General features: G+C 43.3%; 1 protein-coding gene across 4 annotated transcripts in view; it reads right to left on the reverse strand.

Annotated features, from left to right (window-relative positions):
• The window catches only part of Plagl1 (PLAG1 like zinc finger 1), a 42,208-nt gene extending 25,719 nt beyond the window's left edge, over positions 1 to 16,489 (reverse strand). For 2 of the 4 annotated variants that reach the window (XM_041679941.1, XM_041679939.1), the window contains exons 1-2: positions 16,352 to 16,489; positions 2,948 to 2,987 (exon numbers count right to left, since the gene is read on the reverse strand). The gene's annotated coding sequence lies outside the window, so the exon portion shown is untranslated. Of the gene's footprint in view, positions 1 to 2,947; positions 2,988 to 16,347 lie in introns of all 4 variants that reach the window. The other 2 variants (XM_041679940.1, XM_041679938.1) reach the window with 1 other exon arrangement.
• Positions 16,490 to 19,008: the final 2,519 nt, after the last annotated feature.

Raw genomic sequence — 19,008 nt, forward strand, 5'->3', positions numbered from 1 at the left:
TATCACGGCTCACATCTGTCTTTCTGTCTGTGCTTCAGAAAGAGAAGGGGATGTTGAACGGGCGTCTACTTAGCTCCATTCATTATGCAGACCATATTCCTACTTATAACACAGTTGTGACAAAACCTCCATTGTTCATTGCACACTAGCCCCAAACTTGAATCATCCTAATGTAAGCATGAGAAACTCTCGGCTCCTTTGGGGTGAATTTCCAAATTCCTCTGTGTTAAATTGAGGTCTAATTTTCCCTGTGCCTGGTTTTCACAAGAAGGTCCCTTCCACCCCGTGTGCCCCCTTTCAGCTGTCAATAAACAGAGGCAGTGAGTTCCCTACAGCTTTACAAAGCTAGTTGGGCAGAGCCATTCATTCCTTCAGGAAAACAGGGCATTGATTTCAGTGAGTTCCCAGGGAGCAGCGGGAACAAAGAGATCAAAGTCCCACCTCTCTTTCCCTCCAAAGCTTTCATTAGGCCCGGCCCAGACAAACTGCGACAGGTCTCCTTGAGACCAGGAGAGGGCCCGACGGACCACCTCATGGTTCAATGCAAATTCATCCGTTTCCTACATTCCAGTGACAGTCCAGAATGCTACCCATGACAAACCGACACAATCGTCTGGCATAATATACTGCTCGCTAGTTCATCCAAGGTCAGAGGGAGAAAACAAGCGCCAAGGGAAGTCCTAGGTTTCTGGGGCCTGCTGAGCCTCAATGGCCCTCTGACAGTCCATAAATAAACTCTCGCTTTCCCCCTTCTTCCTCCATCCCGTATCTTTGGGAGTGATGATCTCACTTGACGGTCTGAAATTTCTTTCACGCCACTGAACCCAAACTCTCTGGAAACTTTATTTTCAACCCGAGAACTCTAAAGGTGCAGCCCTTATCAATCTATTCCTATATCACAGCAAACCTGTTACACCCAGCAAGCTCTGGTTTGCTCCAACTGAAAACCGTCATTTCTCATTTCTAGGCTTTCCCAAAAGCAGGATCCCCAGGGAAGGCCACGCAGCTCAAAGAGGAGCATAGTTTGTATAAATTCTGTTTGCAAAACAGAAGTGGGAACGGGGACAGAACAGTTACTTTTTCCCCCTTTTGGTCCAGGGAATCACCCGAGCTGGCTCACCAGGTCCTAAATAGCATCTGTGTGTGAAAGAATGTTTGTATTTGAGGGAGTGAAGAGGGCTAGCCAGGGGCAGGGTGACCCGGAGGGAGTCTAAAGGAAAATGTGTTTTCCCAAGGGGGGTTACCTCTATTGAATAAACATAATTAAAAGAGTTTCTAAATTTGCCCTTGAATTCAGAACTGCTCCTTTGACACAGCCTTCACAGAACCCTGTAATGCAATGTGCTCCTTTGACTGTGGTTCAAGCCACATCTGTCGCTCATCCCCAGTCAACACGAGGAGCGATGGGTTACCTTTCGAAGTTCCCAAACTGAATGGAAAGTAAACAACATTGGAATGAAAGACACGGAAAGCCTACTTCTTGATGCAGAACACCCCCCACATGTCCCACCCCAAGCCTCAGGACTATCCTGGGGCTCACCACAGAGTTCCTGAGGCCTCGATTCACTGACTCTTGTCTCTCTTCACCTACGGAAGAGGTACCACAGAGGGTACCGAGCAGCCCTCTGTGAAAGCTTGCCCTTGTTTTCAAAGTTGGACAGAAATTAACTAAGAAAGCCCGGGCAGGCTGACTTAGCACACGCCTCAAGTCTCAGCATGGCACCAGATACTGGGGCTGCTGGGCTACGAGTTCAAGGCCAACTTAGGCTCTTTAAAGAAACCCTGCCTCAGAAAACTGAAAAGTGAGGAGGAAAGAAAGGTGGCTTGTGACGAAGACAAGTGATGTCAAGAATGTTAAAGCTAAATCTGGCCACTGACTCACGTCAGGTTCAGGGGTTACACTAATGCCTCTGCCTTCCCAGCCTTCTGAAATGGAGACAGAAATATCTGTCAAGATATTTTTTAGAAGGTACTGTGAAATTAGCATGCCTCGAGAACTTGCTTCATTCTAGGGAGCTGATCTTATGAACAGCTTCCTATAATTACAGGTCACTCTAACTCAATCGAGGCTCTCTGGAAACCCATTAAGTTCCTCTAAATCAAATTATTTTTCAAAAGTACTCATGAAACGTACTACTTACAGAAAGCCTGTGGCAAAGGTCACATACACTCATCAATTCATTGACCCATCTTTCAGAAGCATTTGCAGAGAAGGCAGATATTACAACTTGATCCGCCTCATAACTGAGACGTTATGAGTCTGCTTTTCAGAGGGGAGAAAATGGGTTCCAGTGAGTGGAGAGACTTGCCCAAATCATACAGTAGCAGGGCGGGAACTTCAAGGGTTCAGACCTCACACTGCTCCCATTATACCATCTACTGGGTACTCTGGTTATAATTATCCACAGAAGTCCTGCGTCCCTAGCTACATTTAATAAGCAATAATGTTACTACCCTCAACACCCTTTTTAGTATCCCACTTTCTGATTTCTGTGGTCTGTCTCTATCTATCTATCTATCTATCTAGCAGTTGCATTATAATAGAGATCCTTTATAAATCCTTATTTCTCATTTAACAAATACCCTTGTGCCATTTTTGAGTTTGTTATAGAAGACTTTCATATGGTAAATGGATTTTTAAAATATCAAATTACTATCACTGCCTGGGGTGCCTTTATTTTCATTATGTTAGCAATATCTTCTGACAGTTCCTAAATCAATATGTTGAATTTTGTTCTAGAGAGTTCTGTTTCACCCATCTTGGGGATATCAGAAAATAGACACCAGTCTCCAAAGTGTTTGTCTTAACTTGCTTACTGGTTAGAATGTTAATTGACATTATGAAGCAAAGGGCAGTATGGTCCTGTAATTCAGGGGTAAATGTGTTAAGATGTTGGAGAGGAGGATTTTTCAAAAGTGGACAAAGAAAGACCAAATACCAACTTACAAAAGCCAACGACTCGGTGTGCAAATCCGGCAGGAAGAACCTGAAAGCAAACAAAAGGTATTTGTGAGCACCACACAGCACTGAGCATGCCCTGGTTAAGGATAATTCTGAGACTGTTGCAGATTCGAGTTAAGTTTTTAAAGACGGTCTGGAATTAGTTTCCCCAGCTTCAAGATTTCACAAAACCACGTATAACATTACAACTCTATTAACACAGTTCAGTCTTTCGAGAGGTCTCCAGTTTCATTGGAGATGTACATTGCCTTCTGTACAGCTCTGCCATAGGCACCAACCATATCACCACCAAGGTTAAGACACAGAGCAGGTCCACCAGCACAAGCGGCTCCCACACGGCTTTTCTACAGCCACAGCCGTAACCACCACCATCAGGCTGCTGTCTGTTTTAACATTAAATATCCATCCACTTATTAAGGAAAAAAATAAAGACATCATTCATACCTAAGAGACCACTACTAAGTAGTATATCGAACCATGATTAATTAAAGAATTCTGTTCTTATGCACTGGAATAAGTTTTAATTCAGAAAACAAATTTTCTTTCTTCTCATTGCTACTACAGGATAAACCACTTATTTCTAAGCCCAAACAGTAAAAGTAGACATGTTCTTTAAATTATCATTCCATATTTCCAGCATATCTCTAACAAGAAACCTTTGGCTCTTTACCATAGGACCATGTAGGGTTGTTTTTACACATTACTTCACTTAATATGCATACTGTTATCACCCCTGTGCGACCAGGGGGAAACGAAGACCTTGAGAAGCTGAATAAGTTTTATATGGCTTAGTTAGCAGTGTTTGGGGGCAGATAATTGGCTTCTAGGCCCAACTATCCCTCAAGAGGATAAATATTAATAACATTAAGATGTGTTGTCACCACAAAACCCCCAATTATTGCTAGACTTCATCATAATAAAGAGAAACTGAATAGGAAAAATGGCCCCAAATAATGACGCCAGTGTTTTGTTCTTTTGTGAGACAAAACACATGTTATATAACCCAAACTGGGCCAGAATTCTCCCTTCTGTTGTTTCGGCCTCCCAAGTGTGTGCCGCATTATCCCAAACAGTAATTTACAAAATAAAAATGAGTCTTTATTCAAACACAAAATGATAGAAAATGGTCAAAGCAAAACAAAAAAGCAAAGACTAGAGCACAAAGGAAGACCCCTATTAGGAAAACGAACCATTCGGCAGCCCTTGAATTGCTAGCCCAGTGATGTCAGGCGGTTACAGACACGTAGTCAGGCTGACCTTTGAGAAAGCGCATTCAGGGAGCAGAGGTGATGATGAGCGGCGACATTTTCAGTCACAGATAAAAAGCCTCGAAATTAGGCTCTTTAGCCAATAGAGACATCAAAAAGCCTAAAGGTAACATCCAGATAATGATAATAATTCAGCTGCATACCTATCAGGACGGAATTTCTGTAGCTTTATTAGCTTAATGACACCGCATTATTACTGAAGATTAGTAGCTATTTTCTCACGCAACCAAACAATGCATTTATGCATAGCTGTGGCAAATTGGCCAATTCAGCAATACTTAAGAGGGACCTATCCAATAAGCCACTGATGTCCTGTCCCAGATACTCGGGCTCCGCTTTGTTTACAAATGTCTCCTTCATGGTCTAGGGTCAGGAGGTGGCCAAGGGATGCGAACTCATTACTAGCATGTGTTAGTGTGCATATTAGCTATACATGAAAACGAGGGGCGATGGGGAGCTTCATTTCCATATGAAGCCACATCATTTTAAGAGATGGGGACAACTCTACCTTACCAACATTCTAATCTATCAGCAACTTTAGAATGCTTATATTTTATTCCATTTGTGGAAGCCATGATGAATTAATGCATTTTAACTAAACTTTCTCTTCCCTCTCAGTTACTCAAACATGATTTCTTCACTGGGGGAACATGAATGCATGCTGAACTCTCTTAACTCTGGTGGCTTGCCCTCGCAGAGACTCCAGAGACTGTCCACCATCATAATGCCTCCCCATACTGTGGTCATTTCACTCATTTCTTCTCTTCCCGCTGCCCTTCCTACTCCCAGTGTTTTACACGTGTCTGCCAGCATCCTTCCCTCATGGCTCCCTGAGAACACAAAAGCTATTGGACAGGGCATCTCGCCCTTTTAACTCTGAAACTGCACGCTTTCCTCCAACCACAGGAGAACGTCTTCCTAAAACCGGAAGCCGATCCCACTGCTCCATCTAAAGTTTTCTCTACTTTACCCCTCCCCCACTTTCCACTGTGACTCATACCCCCACTATACAGCATACTCTGGTGTGTCCCTGCTTTAAAAACAAACATGCCTTGACCCAGCGGTGCCCTCCAGCTCTGACTCAACTTCCATCCTTTCTCAGAGAAACTTCGAGAAAATCCACATTGCCTGGCTTCCTCCTCACTTCTTAACCTTCTTTGAAACACTTTGTCAAAGGATCCATATTAATGCCACCGAGGAATTCTTATCCTTATTTTAAAAATTGGGAGGTGGACGCTTAGGAGACAGCTTGAGGGTCAGAGTGAAAACGCCTCTCCTTGGAGTGACTGGGGAAGCCCAGGGCTGACCCAAAGCATTCTTTCAGGGTACCAGACTGGGGACTTCCTTCCTCTCTGTGCTAACTTATTTATGTAAGCTAATTTGCTTGGCAACCTAAGAAACAGGTGATTTTTATCTCTTTAATGAAATTCGACCATGACTAAAAGGGAGTAAGAATCCTTCCCTGTGTCGCCTTAGTGGAGCAAGCACTTGACCTTGGTCACCTGCATTCCTAACCCTAGATTCCCTGGGTTTGGGGAGGGCTCCTTTCTCTTAGCTGTCCCCCCCCCCCCCCTTAGATGGTGGCGTGATAAGAGAGCCACTGGGAGATCTGTGACCCAGTCCTGACACCTCCAAGAGATAAGAGAATTTAGAGCTGCTGTAAAGTCATTACTGTGCCTCAGGAACTGATTGACCTGTCACAGCAGGGCTGTGACAATTTGCATTGTAAACCTAAGAGGCGATTAGAGTGGTTACCTCCCCTAGCTCTACCCCAAAGCTGAGGTGGCGTTAAGGAGCCTGGGAGTGGCCTATAGGTCACCCCCAGTAGGACTACTACCCTCATTTCTTCCAGGCACAAAGATATGTACTTTCTTAGAACTTCAGAAGGCCTGGGTGGACGCTGGCTCTGCGTCACACCCGTGCTCCCTTCTGGACCTTCCTCAGCTGTACAATCTGTGAGCAGGCACATGCAGCTAGTTCTAGGCTAGAGTAACCAGGTTAACTGCTGGGAAAAGAGTCATCAAACATCCTTTCCTTGCTGTGTACCCAAGAAGACTAAGTATTCCAAGAAGTGTTACAACTATAAGGTGGGTGTATATTAACAGACTTGGGTCTCACTGCCTGGAACAAATCCACGGCAGACATTTGTACGAGCAAAAAGGAAAATTTAACTTTTGAGTAAAGTCACGGAGGACTGTTGCGCAGCTTGCTCCCACAGCATGGCCTTAACGCATCCTGACTGCAGTGAACTTGGTACCAGAAGTAGGTTTCTGCTTTAGCAAAACCCAAAATATACATAACCTTGACTTAGTGGTCAGGAAGCAATGAGGCAGCCGACCTCAAGAGGCAGGAAGACGCTGCTGCATTCTATAGAGTGGTGAGACGTGGCATTACGCCTTTGTCTCCGCCAGGGCAGGACGTACACCTCCTGGCCTAATGACCTTGTTTGTGGCTCTTAGAGAAAAGAGAAAAGAACAAAACATTGGAAGGCCGGGGCTGCTACTGCTTCTCAAAAGGGATTCTGAGAAAATTTAGTCAGAAAAACAAACAAACAAACATACCACCAGTTTCCAAAAAAGGCACTGGAGGTTGAGAAAAGATCATCGTTGAAAGTTCAAGGTCAGCTTTCACTACGTGGTGAGAGCCAGTGAAGAGAGGAAGACTGTAAAGGGCGTAAGGTCAGGAAAATGTTGCCAGATTACATGGCTTCAAGAACACGTGACAGCAAACGGACTGAATAAAAAAGAAGCTTTCTAAGAGAAGCCAGGGAGTCCCAGATGGCTTCTCTGGGGTCTAAGAGGAGCCATAGAAACGAGACAGTAAATCTACGGCATTCAGCTGAAAAGGGAAAAAAAAAAATCAAGGGTGCGTTTATTAATTAGCATACAGGACCGCCTGAAAATACAATACATAAATAAATACACAAGAAACCTTCCAAGTTCGGAAGATTATTGTGCTGCCAAAGACAAAAGCCTCTCAGAGAAGTGTTAAAATGACCCGTTGGCTGGCCCTCACACTTCCACTTGTAGGAAGTGAATAAAAAAATTTTTTTTGGTTAGTCCCCAAGTGAGGCAATTTCTCTAACCCTTGCTTAGTCCAATGTGACTAAGAACAGGAAGATGCTTAAAACAATGACCAAACAGACTCAGAGCCCAGAAAGAAACATTCTGCTTCCTTTGGGGTGTCCGTTTCAAACTTGCTACAAGTCAATCAATGACTCTTTCAAGTATAAACTTATAATAAAAAAAATATCAAAGACTAGGTTTGGATCTGTATTATTCTAATGATTCCAAAGAGGAGTCGGGAGTTTCTAATTTTCCTGTACAGCCCAGATTTCAAAGCCTCACACTGAATGGCATGTGCCTGTGTGCTCCATAGCATCCTCCGGGGCTGTGAATACCTTCCCTGGGCTTTTAAAACGCAATTCTCTAGATTGCAGCTTGAAGTATCTTTTTAGAGTGCAACAAGTTATTACACTAAAAGCATATGATGCGGACACACTTTACAGGAGGCCAGCCCAATGAACAGCTCCGCCTCACACACGCTCTCAAAACCTCAGCCAGGAGCCAAAGTAATGGCGATGCGAAAAATATCGGACATTATGCCTGGGAGACGCACGGCAGGGGCTGAGAGACTGACTGCATCCTAAACACAAAAGCAGCTAACCTCCATTTCAACATCTTACTGCTCTCTCTGGGAATGATTCGGGTACAGATGGAATGGGTCCCCGAGTCCCTCACAGTCCCCATGTCAAAGGGCAACCACAGGTGAGAAGGTATCTAGAGACAACACTGGCCCAGCAGTGACTTAAGTTTGGATGAGGCCAGAAAGGTGGCTCCCTATTCTGTTAGAAAGAGAAAAAATGAGAAGAATGATAACGTCACATACACCCTCCACTAAACACACATGCAGAGAGAGTCCAACCAGAAATTAAATTCTTTAACACCTTGGTCTTGGTCTTTAAACTTCTATAAATGTGAAAAATGTAACTTTATTGTTTCAGTGGCCCTGACTGTGGTGTTCTGAGCAATGTGACTAAAGGAGAAACTAAGCAGAGACAGTGTTTCTGAAAATAACCATTATCATAAGAAACAATGCCACACACACACAAACACAAGCTACAATAAATCTCAAGTTCCTATCTTAACCCTAGAAAATATGAATGATTATATTAAGGAGCAAAATGAGTACAAATATGTTAATTTATGCAATTACAAAAAAACTCTTCTCTTTTTCAAATAATTCTATAATAAAACTGATCCAATAGACGAACACTAACAAGCCTTTTTGGTTCTGTTTGTTTGTTTGAGGCAGGATCTTATGTAGCCCAGGCTAGCCCTGAAGTTTCTCTGTAGCTCAGTATAACATTGAATTTTATGATCCTCTTGCCCCTTCCTCCTGAATGCTGGGATCACAGATGTAAGCCAACACACCCAGCTTAACATTTTTAAGGTTTTTGAAATTATTTTTTAATTTAATTAACATACAATATAGTGCAAAGTTGTGGTTCTTTCTGTTTGTCTGAGCCCACTGAAGAATAGTTAAAATGTATCCATTGGTAACAATAAAAACTAGAAGAGGCATCTGAAGGAAACCAGTGTCGGCTAGTGTGGTCTCAAGGGCAGACTCCAAGAAGCACACTGGCAATGGAGGCAAAGCCACCTCCATGTCGCTTTATTGTCAATTAATTTCTACTCCATAATTTCATTTATTTAATTAATTTGACTATTTTTAGCACCAAGGCACTACAGCATAGACAAGCAAGAGCTGTGAAATCAGACCAACCAGTTTTGCAACTTAGTAACTACATGGTGTTGGGCAAGTTTCTTGATCTCTTCGGCTGAATTTCTTGACAATTGAAAACAGAGACAACACTACTTACCTTGCAAAACCGAGCACGATTATCATGGGTATTTAATAGCGGGAGCTATTTAGCAATAGTGTTTTGTGTACTAAGTACCATGCAGGGCATTTGAACAGAATCTCTAAGAACCTGACCAGCTGGACATGACATTTAGATTTAAAAAGATGGATGGTAAAAGCTAACCATTTAAGAAGAACGCTAGATCACAAATAATAGGGTTCTGATCTAGCTAGAAGGATTACAGCATACTCTCAGAATAGGGCCTAGAAAGTTGCAGTCACAAATTAGTTGAGGTGAACTGATTAAAGATAGGAGAAATAGCAAAGCAAAGAATGTATTCATTGGCCCAGTAGAGCGAATCTTCTGGAACTGGTGAGAGGTGAAGGCTACCTGACCACTGGACTCAGGATAGGAAGAAACATATAGGGGGAGGCCAGTAAGGAAAGCCAGAAGTGAGCAAGGAGGGGTGACTGCCAGGCTAGGAACAAAGAACTTCCTTTTCCCAAGAACTGGAATGCCAGAATGTCTTAGTAAGTGCTCATCCCATGTGAGGGTAGGAAACTTAACAGCAAGGAGGACCACACAGGAAAACAAGGGCCTAAAGTTAGGGGGCTGAGAGGCATGCAAAATATAGGAAGAAGTTAGAAAGGTTATTTTTGTCAATTAAGAAGATTAATGAGTTTGCCTAATTGGTACAGGTAGGTCCATCTCTCAATATTCAAGGTAGTCCTTTCTGACCCCTGAAGTTCTCAAGGACATGGATGCATTCAAACCAGCAAAATGTACTGCCTGGCCTGAAAGTGCTCAAAATATTGTTGGTGAGTAAATATAAAGCAAAACAAATGTTAAACACAGAATTAAGAAAGCCAATGTATGAGTAATGCAATACAAAGAAGACTCACTTTCCCTTTCTGCAGAGCAGGATTTGCCATAATACATGCCAAGTGTCGAATTTGTTCATGCAAAAGCTAGCTCTATCTCTAGCGGATCAAAAGACTCAGATAAAAATCTGAAAGGTTGCCATCTTGGTTGCTAAGCTCTTGTGCAATACTGCTTTGGGACTCGATCATTCATTATGTTCTTTGCTACAAAAAACACTTGCTTTATGACTCATAAGCATCACACTAGAAAGTAGATTAAATCCCAGTCGTAGATATATGTCCAAGGTTTACTTAAGAACATAAGCTGACTTGATGACTAAGCAATGGTTAGCATAAAGTAATCTAACGTGCTAAGAAATCAAAGAAGAAAATGAAATTAATGCTTCCTAGAAGATAGGACCAATTCATAACCCTCACTAAGTACCCACCCAATAGTCTCACCAACCTCTCAGGAGAGATCTCTGTCTTCCATATTTTGTACTAAGCTACAGAGAGGCTAAACAGTTCCCCAAGATTATACTTCACAAAGGGAGAGAACTAGGAGATGAACAGAAACAACTGGGCTTCAAAGTCTAGCAGATTAGAAAATGAACTTAATAAAATCAGTTATCCTTCGTGACTCCACATCTCTGAGCATGGTGGGACACGGCACTCCCGTTTACCTTAGAAGCAAGATAAGAGCATCTACAATCACTATAGCTAATTTTTGCTGTCCTGGCCAGTGAAATAACATAAAGACAATAGAATATCACATGACCATCTTGGTCTCAGATAACACATATGGGTGGTGGGGGGCGCAGAAGGAAGAACAAAATTAGAGAAGCTACAGGACCAGCAAGGGCTTTAAATGTAGAAATGTAGCTTAATTGTAAAATGTGTCTAATAACCACGAGGCCCGTGTTCAAAGCCGAGCACTGAAAAACAAAAATTTACTATAAACTATGTTAAAACAGCCCTATATTAACTCAAGAACCAAAAAATAATCTTTTAATGAAAAGATCATTTAATGAAAACTAGACTTTTTTCAATTAATCTATATAGTGGTTGTTTTCCCACACAGAAAACACGTCATCTTGATCCTGACTTAATGCATATACCAGGATCGAATAGCAATAATTGCAGATCCACTGTGAGAACTCAAAGGACAGGCCTTTGGGAAGAAGCCTCAGGTAAATGAGATTGTGAAATCATTCATGGGCAGGGCTCATAGAAGCACTAGTGCCCCTTTCCCCACCCCCTAAACACCCTGATGGACTGAATGTCATAAAAATAATTCTGCTTATCAAAAAGCACCATTAAATTAGGCTGGAGTGTGTATATGATTCCATGATAGAACACCTTCCCAGCCTGTGCCAGGCCTAGACTTGAGCCTCATCACACACATAGACACACAGAGGTGGGTGGGGTGGGGCAGGAGGGAGGATTAGGCAAATGACAAACTAAACCTCAAAGGCAAAAGTTATTTGTAGACCAGCATGATGTCACAGGCCTTTAGTACTCAGATCTCCATGAGTTCAAGGCCAGCCTGATTTATACAGGGAGACTGAGGCAACCCAGAGCTACACAGTGAGACCTTGTCTCAAAATATAACAACTTGGAAGCATGTACCTGGTAAGTCTCCCGTCCATAAAATATAAATATAAAGCAAACACAAATTTAAAATTGGAAGAAGTGCTTGAACAGGCACTTCGTCATAAAGAAATTGTGATGTCTCAGCATCCAGAGGCAGAGACAGGAGTTCAAGGCCAGCCTGGACTATATTCTAAATTCTAGGCTAGCAAGGGCTATATAGTAAGACCCTGTCTCAAAAAAAAAATGTAAATGCTAATCATTATAAATATTCATGGAAATGCAACAAGCCACATATTCACCTTCTTGAGCTATGCAGATTGTATGTCCCTTTTCATTTGAGTTTTTTTAATAAAAATATTAATATACATAAGATATTTTTGGAGTATGGCCTAAGTCTACACATAAAATGCACTTACTTTAGTTGTTTATTTATTTATTTACTTATTTGTAGTGCTGTATTTGACTACAAATTGTACTTATTTGTAGTGATCTCTGAGCCTCGGGGTGCTGATTTTGCATGTTATTCAGCCCCCTTCAGTTAGGTATCATACATGCTTCATACAAATAGCCTGGAGGCAATTTAATATACTATTTTTATTCATTTGCGCTTGACTGAGACGTCTTATGTGAGGCCAGGTGTGGAATTTCCCACTTGTGGTATATTGATACTCAAAAGCTCAGCAGAAGGAGCAGTTCAGAAAGACGGGGGTTGAAAACGAGGGACATTCAATCTGTACCCAAGAGACATAGCTTAAAGAACATTTGGGGCTGGAGATATGCCTCAGCAGTTAACAGCAAGTACTGCCCTTGTACCAGTCCCCCAGTTCAGTTCCCAGTACCTGCTGGAACTCCAGCTCCAGGAGGGATCCCAGCGTCTCCAGCTTCTGCGGGTACCTGCACTTACCTGTGTGGAACCCGTGCAAACAGGCATACATATGCATAATTGAAATAAAGTGAATTCAATTGAAAAAAAAAAGCAAGAACATTGTAGCAATTCAACTTGTAACAGTCCAATACTGGAAACAACTTGAATGTTAAATGAAAGAGCTAAGGTGTTAGTCATTAATATTGTTGAAGTGGGGCAAATAAACTTCCTGTTAATAGCCAGAAAGTAAATACCTTAGGCTTTCTGGGTCAGATAGTCTGGCATAATAAACAGAGAAACAGGCTTTGGCCATGTTCCAAAAATAGTTGTTATATGAAAATATGTAATGGGCTGGAATTTACTAATAGGGCACCGTTTGCCAGTCCCATATAGGAAGGAAAAATAAACAACTTTATAATACTGTATGAATGGCTCCCCAGAACACAATGTGAGAAAAAAAAAGTACGCCACATTTTCACATTCCCGGTGATTGAAATCAAGAGAGTTGAGTGGGGGGAGGCCGCGCTCCACAGGAAGGAGCGGGATTGAAAAGGCCTTATGACCTCATCTGGAGAGTCACACAGGCATATACATTTGTACATTTCATTGGGCCACACCCTTCGTTTTTGCCTTCTCTACACGTCGTATTTGCAAATAAGATGTAACTCAATTTGGAGAAAAGGGCAAATGGTTTTGTCTAGAATATTGATCTAAAGAAATAATATCTAGAATTCAACGTGGATTAAAACCTTAAAAGCCAGATTCAAAACTTAATACATCTAATTGTGGTTCCTAAAGAACAGGGAAGGGGGGAGTAGGTTCCCAGGGGATAATGAAATCAAGGGCAAAACTTCCCAGGTTTGAAAAAGAAACCTTAGGTGAGAGTGTCAAATGCATGGTCACACGATACATACGTCATCTTGCCCAGAAAGCCTTTGATTACATATTCTTTGTGATCATACCAGGAGCAATTAAGACCATAAAGCGACCCTCAACAGTAAGCAAATCAGTGGTATTGCCACATGTTCTGACTGTGGGGCAAGTTAGAAACCAGGAACCAGAGGGAAATCGCCTAAGCCTTCCACACTGCAGGCAGAGAACACCTCTCAAGACTCTCACAGTGAAAGAAAAAAAAAATACCGTAATGAAAACATGTTTAATCCTTAAAACAGAACCACATACTACATGTCAAGCAACAGGGCATAAAAAGTTGTAATCCTTCCAGATGACAAATGGTTACAGAGCCCAGAGGCAAGCCCAAGCTAATCTATGCATCGCCCATGGCTGAGGGGGTGCAGCAAGCCCCTGGCACAGGGACAGTCGCCTTCCCAGGAGAGAGAGAGAGAGAGAGAGAGAGAGAGAGAGAGAGAGAGAGAAACACAGCTAACCGTGTGCTATCTTCACCACATAAACAAAGCATGCACATCCACACCCACGGATGCATGAGCTTCATAACTGTGGGCAAAATACAACTGTGAACACTTCAGAAATCATTGTGGAATCAAGTTCATTAACAGCCGAGTTTTTCTCGGGGGTGGGGGGGGGGTTGTTGTTTTTTCAATCAAGACACACGCACCACAAAGATAAATGCCTGTTTATTATCTGAAAGTTTCTTCAACCATGACCCGCATCCAGAACATTGTTTCCCAAGAGAAATGTGCTATGGTTGGAATGTGCTGGTCTGTAGCATAGGAATGTGTAACACAATATAATATATAGTTACACGCAAAAATTGAGCACTAGAAATATGGCCTGGAGCCCCTGAATAGCTGAAATGGAAATAAATACCACAGCATGGCAGCATTTTAAAACCCAGAGCAAAGAATTGAAATTTTTTTTGTGCTTTGTTACCTTTTTAGTATTTACATTTCCCCTTAACAAAAGCCTGTTGAGCTTAAATTGCGAAATAAAATATAATTCCAAGCCATAGCAAAGTTACTTTTAAAAATAGCATATTGAATGATTTCAATTTTCTTCTAAGTACTTTAAAAAATATATTAAATTTTTTAAGGCATAGAAACATATGATGAATTTAATGACTAGCAATGTGCCCACCAAAGAAATTATGAAATGCGATGTTAACGCTGTTGCGTTTCCTAGGTAACTCTCCCTGATCAGGACTCTTTATGACGCAGTGGAAAATATGAGATTTCAAGCCCTGGATACAGGCTTCTTCGTTTTCTTTAATATATTGGTGGTGGTGGTGGTTGGGGGGGGGGGGGTTAACATTTAGACCTATGTGTATCATTTAATAGTTTTTAATCCTGAAATGTGGCCACTGGCCAGAAGATGAGGTATATTCTGCTTCCTAAGAGTCGCTAATGTTCCCTCATACCCATTTGCCCCCCCCCCTCAGGAGGTGACCATTAATGACGTTCATAACATTAATTTATATTTTTCCCTTTATGATTTTTAATCTCTGTGCTTTCCTACACAATAGCTTTGCTTGCCAGTTTCTGAATTTCACGTAGATGAAATCATGCAATATTAAGTAACTTGTTTTTATTTGTTTTTCTCCTTCACACTGAGAGGAGTCTGTATGGAAACACAGCACCACCTCATTCGCTCCTGTACCATGTTCCATTTTATGACTGGTACATAATTTATGTTTCCCCATCAGACGGACATGAAGGCATTGTCCAACTTTGTGGCCCTACACAGGAAGCCTTCTTCTGTATGTCCTCTGGTGCATATGAAAATTTATTTAGGGCAGTGGCTTTTAAAGTTTTTTGACCATGACTCATAGTAAAGAATGGCATTAGAACACCATTACACACATATGTGTGTATAAAACTACGGGGGGGGGGGCGAATGGTCATAAAACAAAGACCCTCTGACTTGAGACACATTTTTATGTTTTCTCCGTTTGCAAATTTTCAATTTTTTTAAATCACCCTCTATTTAATTGATTTCAGAACTCATGAATAGGAGCTTCACGTTGGGAACAACGCTGCTCTGTGAAGGATATGTACGGGACCCTGAGGTCGGGGAAATGCAGATGTCAAATGTCGTCAACTCTGAGTCGTGACTTAAATGACCGTTCTCATTTACTAGTATGTAAATTTCCCACTGTTTTAAGAGCAAAAACCGCGACGCAACAGATTTTATCGTTTCATACGTCACTAAAATATTGATCACTTACCATGCGTTAAGTAAGCAGCCAGAGATGCCAACCCCAGACCGAAGGGTTACTACGCAGAGGAAAAAGGAAAATGGGGGGGGGGGCACTTCGGGGAGCAGAACCTTGCCAAGGCTCCAGAGATCTAACAGTAGGGGCCCTGAAGAGCCTTGGAGGGTGGGGTTCGAGAAAGATTCCTAGAAGAAGAACCTAAACTGGGACATTTCTATTTTTAATTTTCACCCAATTCCTAAAACATCAAAGTAGTACATTTGTTACGGGGGGATTCCCAACATTTTCGGACCCCTTTTCAGTATAAAGCGGAAAATCCTTCCTAGTGTCCTTAAAGTTGATGCGGGAACTGGGGAAAAAAAGGACACAAGTTGCACTTTGAATTCTCCCAGGAATTTTTAGGAGTCCGACGTTCTCGAGAAGCTTTAAGAGTACAAGTGAGAACGCAGTTATCGTTAAAGCATCAAAAATACGTGCATTTCCCCAAACGGACACAAATCACTTCTCCCTGACTTTCTTTTTAGCCTTTGGTCGAGTTCGGAGTGTTTTCAGATCTTAAGGACCAAGACTAAGTGCTGCATACCACCCAACGATGGGTGTGAGCGATCGCGGCACTAAGTGCCGTTCGGAGGGATCCGGAGTCTTTCGCGGCATCCCTGACCGCAGTTGGAAAACCCAAGGTAGGAGTTTGTTACTTCGGTACCCGAAGGGTCCGGAACACCGAGGTCCGCGCAGAGCGCGGCAATCCTCCCCGTGGCATTGCTGCGCCACGTCGCCGAAGCGCCCAGATCACCCACACACTTACCCACCGAGGGTAGCTGGACTCAGGCGAGCTGCCCGGCTCTCAGCCTACGCGACCATGGCGGCAACCCGGAGGTGGCCGCACTCCGTTCTCCGATCCGCTTGCCGCGAGCCCCGAGCTCGCGGCCGAGCCTCTCCGAGCGTTCTCTCGCCTGCCAGGCGAGTGAGGCTGGAGAACGCCCCAGCCGTGTCTAAATAAAGGCTCGGGGCGGTCCCCGCCCCATCTGAGTGACAAATAGCAGATGCCGTGGGCTTTGCCGCGCAACACGGCAGCCAAAGGGATCGCTGCACAGACGTGGCTACGGGCGGGGCTGCGAGAGGAGCTGGGCCCCCGGGTGTCACGTGGGAGCAGGAGGCCCGGTTGGGCTCTGGGGGTCTGCGGGGGAGGACAGCCACGCAGCCCGCCACGATGACTCATCGGCTGTGTGCGCAAAGCCAAGGTCGCCCAGGTGCCGCGTTGGCGCAGGTAGCGGCGACTCAGCCCTAAGATCCGTGATGAGGGTTGATTGCGCCCGTACCCTCTGGGATAATCAACCCTCGGCCACATCACAAGCCAGAAACTGGGAATGGGGTGCTGCCGGGGGGGGGGGGGCAGCCAGAGGCCAAAGAAGCTTAAGTTTCTGCGTGATCAGGGGTACCACCGTTGGAGTGGGCTTTGAGGACCAATACCCCAAGTCCTATAGCAGTCCTTCCAGAAACCATACTCTTTCCTGTTGACTAGCGAGAAAACGAGATAGATTGGAAGTAATTTTTGTGACCAGGGGCTCGCATTGTTCACACTTGAACGACATTTGAAACATTTTTCATTCTTTAAGCTTAAAAAGAGCCCAAAGCGAAGTCTCAGCATTTGCTTTCGTCCTGGTAAGGCATAAATACTGAAAAGGGGTCCGTGAATGCTTATGTGGGAAAAGTAAGGAATACAGGCAGTTTCCAGCGCGTTTCAGTTTCACCGGCTCCGAAGCGTTAATCTGTGTGCTTGCTTTCTCCTACCCTCACCCCAGACTCAATTTTCCACCGCTGTTTATATTGCTTTGGGCTCATTAGGAGCGAAATGTGCGGTCTTAACTCTAGATTTAAATGAACTTGACGGTCACCGTAAACCTTTCCTGGATTGCATTTATCTAGTATAGACAGCGGATGGGCGATCTTTTTTCTTAATCCATTTAAAAGTATGTGGCTTCCACGGTACAGAAAAATATGCTTTTCTCTACATGTCGAAAAATAAAAAGGGTGTTTTGAATTCCCACCTTATAAAACCTCACAGAACATGAAAGCAATTTCTTTGCAGATTTTTTAAGCGCGCGGGGGGGGGGGGGGGGGAGGGGGGGAGAGGTCTCATATTGTCCAGGCTGGCCTTGAACTCCTGATCATCTTGCTTCTACCTCCTAAATGCTGGTATTACATGCTTGCAACACTGTGCCCGGCTACCTCACTGTTGAAGAATCTCCCTGCAAAGGCCTGAATCGTGCGTAAGCATCCCTCAGAGAGCCCTCGGTTTTTCTGCTTGACTGCCTGAAGAATTACTTATCAAGGACCAACCGGCCTGCTTCACCCCGCCCCATATATATCACCATCTTTTATTTTTGAATTACATTCTTTAATGAGTTTAATATTCCATCCATGTTATTATATCCGGAGCAGCTTCTGTTTTAGGGCCGAGAGCTGTTTTTGCAGACTATTTTTCCTGTGGATTCCTTATGTTTTAAGGCAAGTACCGGCGAGAGGAAGAGAGCGTATAGAGACAGCTACGACCAGAAATTCAGCTTGCGTAGGAAACTCGACCCTTACCGGTAAAACCTACAGCCCTGCACCAGACCCCTCCTTGGTAGAAACAGTCCCTTCCCATGAACTCCAGCTGGGGTTTTCAGTAGAATGCAACGCTCCAGGAGGTGAACTGAATAGCAGCGTTGCGTTTTCAGTCTCCTGGAGGCTTCACGAGGATGCTACCGACTGCTTTCCAACGGGGAAAGATTTAGTCAGATTTTTTTTTTCAACATATCTCAAAAGGGTGGGAAGACAGGATGGATATAGGCATATTGTGGACACACAATGCTTAAATAAATCTTAACTTTGCTATCTATTCTCAAACCGGACACCATAAAATTGCCACAGGTAAAGCGTAGTCCGTAATTGAAGCGCTCCCTGAAGGCCAAAACAGAAGAACAGAGTTCAAGGACAGCCTGTGCTGAGTAGCGAGACCCTGTTTGGAAAAGGGAAAGGAAAAGAAGACGGCAGAATTTTTTTTTTCCCCCGTGGTTATTTTCCCTGCTGTGTTCTTTCCCTTGGGTGGTCTAATTTGGACGTTTTCCTGAAATATGCTTATATAGAAATCTCTCATTGATCGTAAATCATATGAAACCGTTTTTTCCTATTATGCTATTTTCAGAGTTCTGTTTTTGAATGTGAATGGGTTTCCCTGGTAGCTGTGACAGGGAAGCTTTTCCTCAGAAACACAAGCCCCCCGAAAGGTTTTAGGACAGAGGGCGATAATAAATCTCCACAAGGTCTAAACTAATGAGGAATGATGGCTCTCCCCTAAAGTAGGGAGGAGATGGGGTGCTATACCACACATGCTGGGCTGTGAGGCTGCTGTGCAGCCACTCACTAGCGCCCTCCAATCTGTATATTTTCTTTTAAAGAATGACACATGGTATAACCCTCTCCA

This window comes from Microtus oregoni, unplaced genomic scaffold (genome assembly GCF_018167655.1).
Source record: "Microtus oregoni isolate MIOR12 unplaced genomic scaffold, Mior012 000033F_ref0000390, whole genome shotgun sequence".
In the NCBI taxonomy this organism is placed as follows: Eukaryota; Metazoa; Chordata; class Mammalia; order Rodentia; family Cricetidae; genus Microtus; species Microtus oregoni.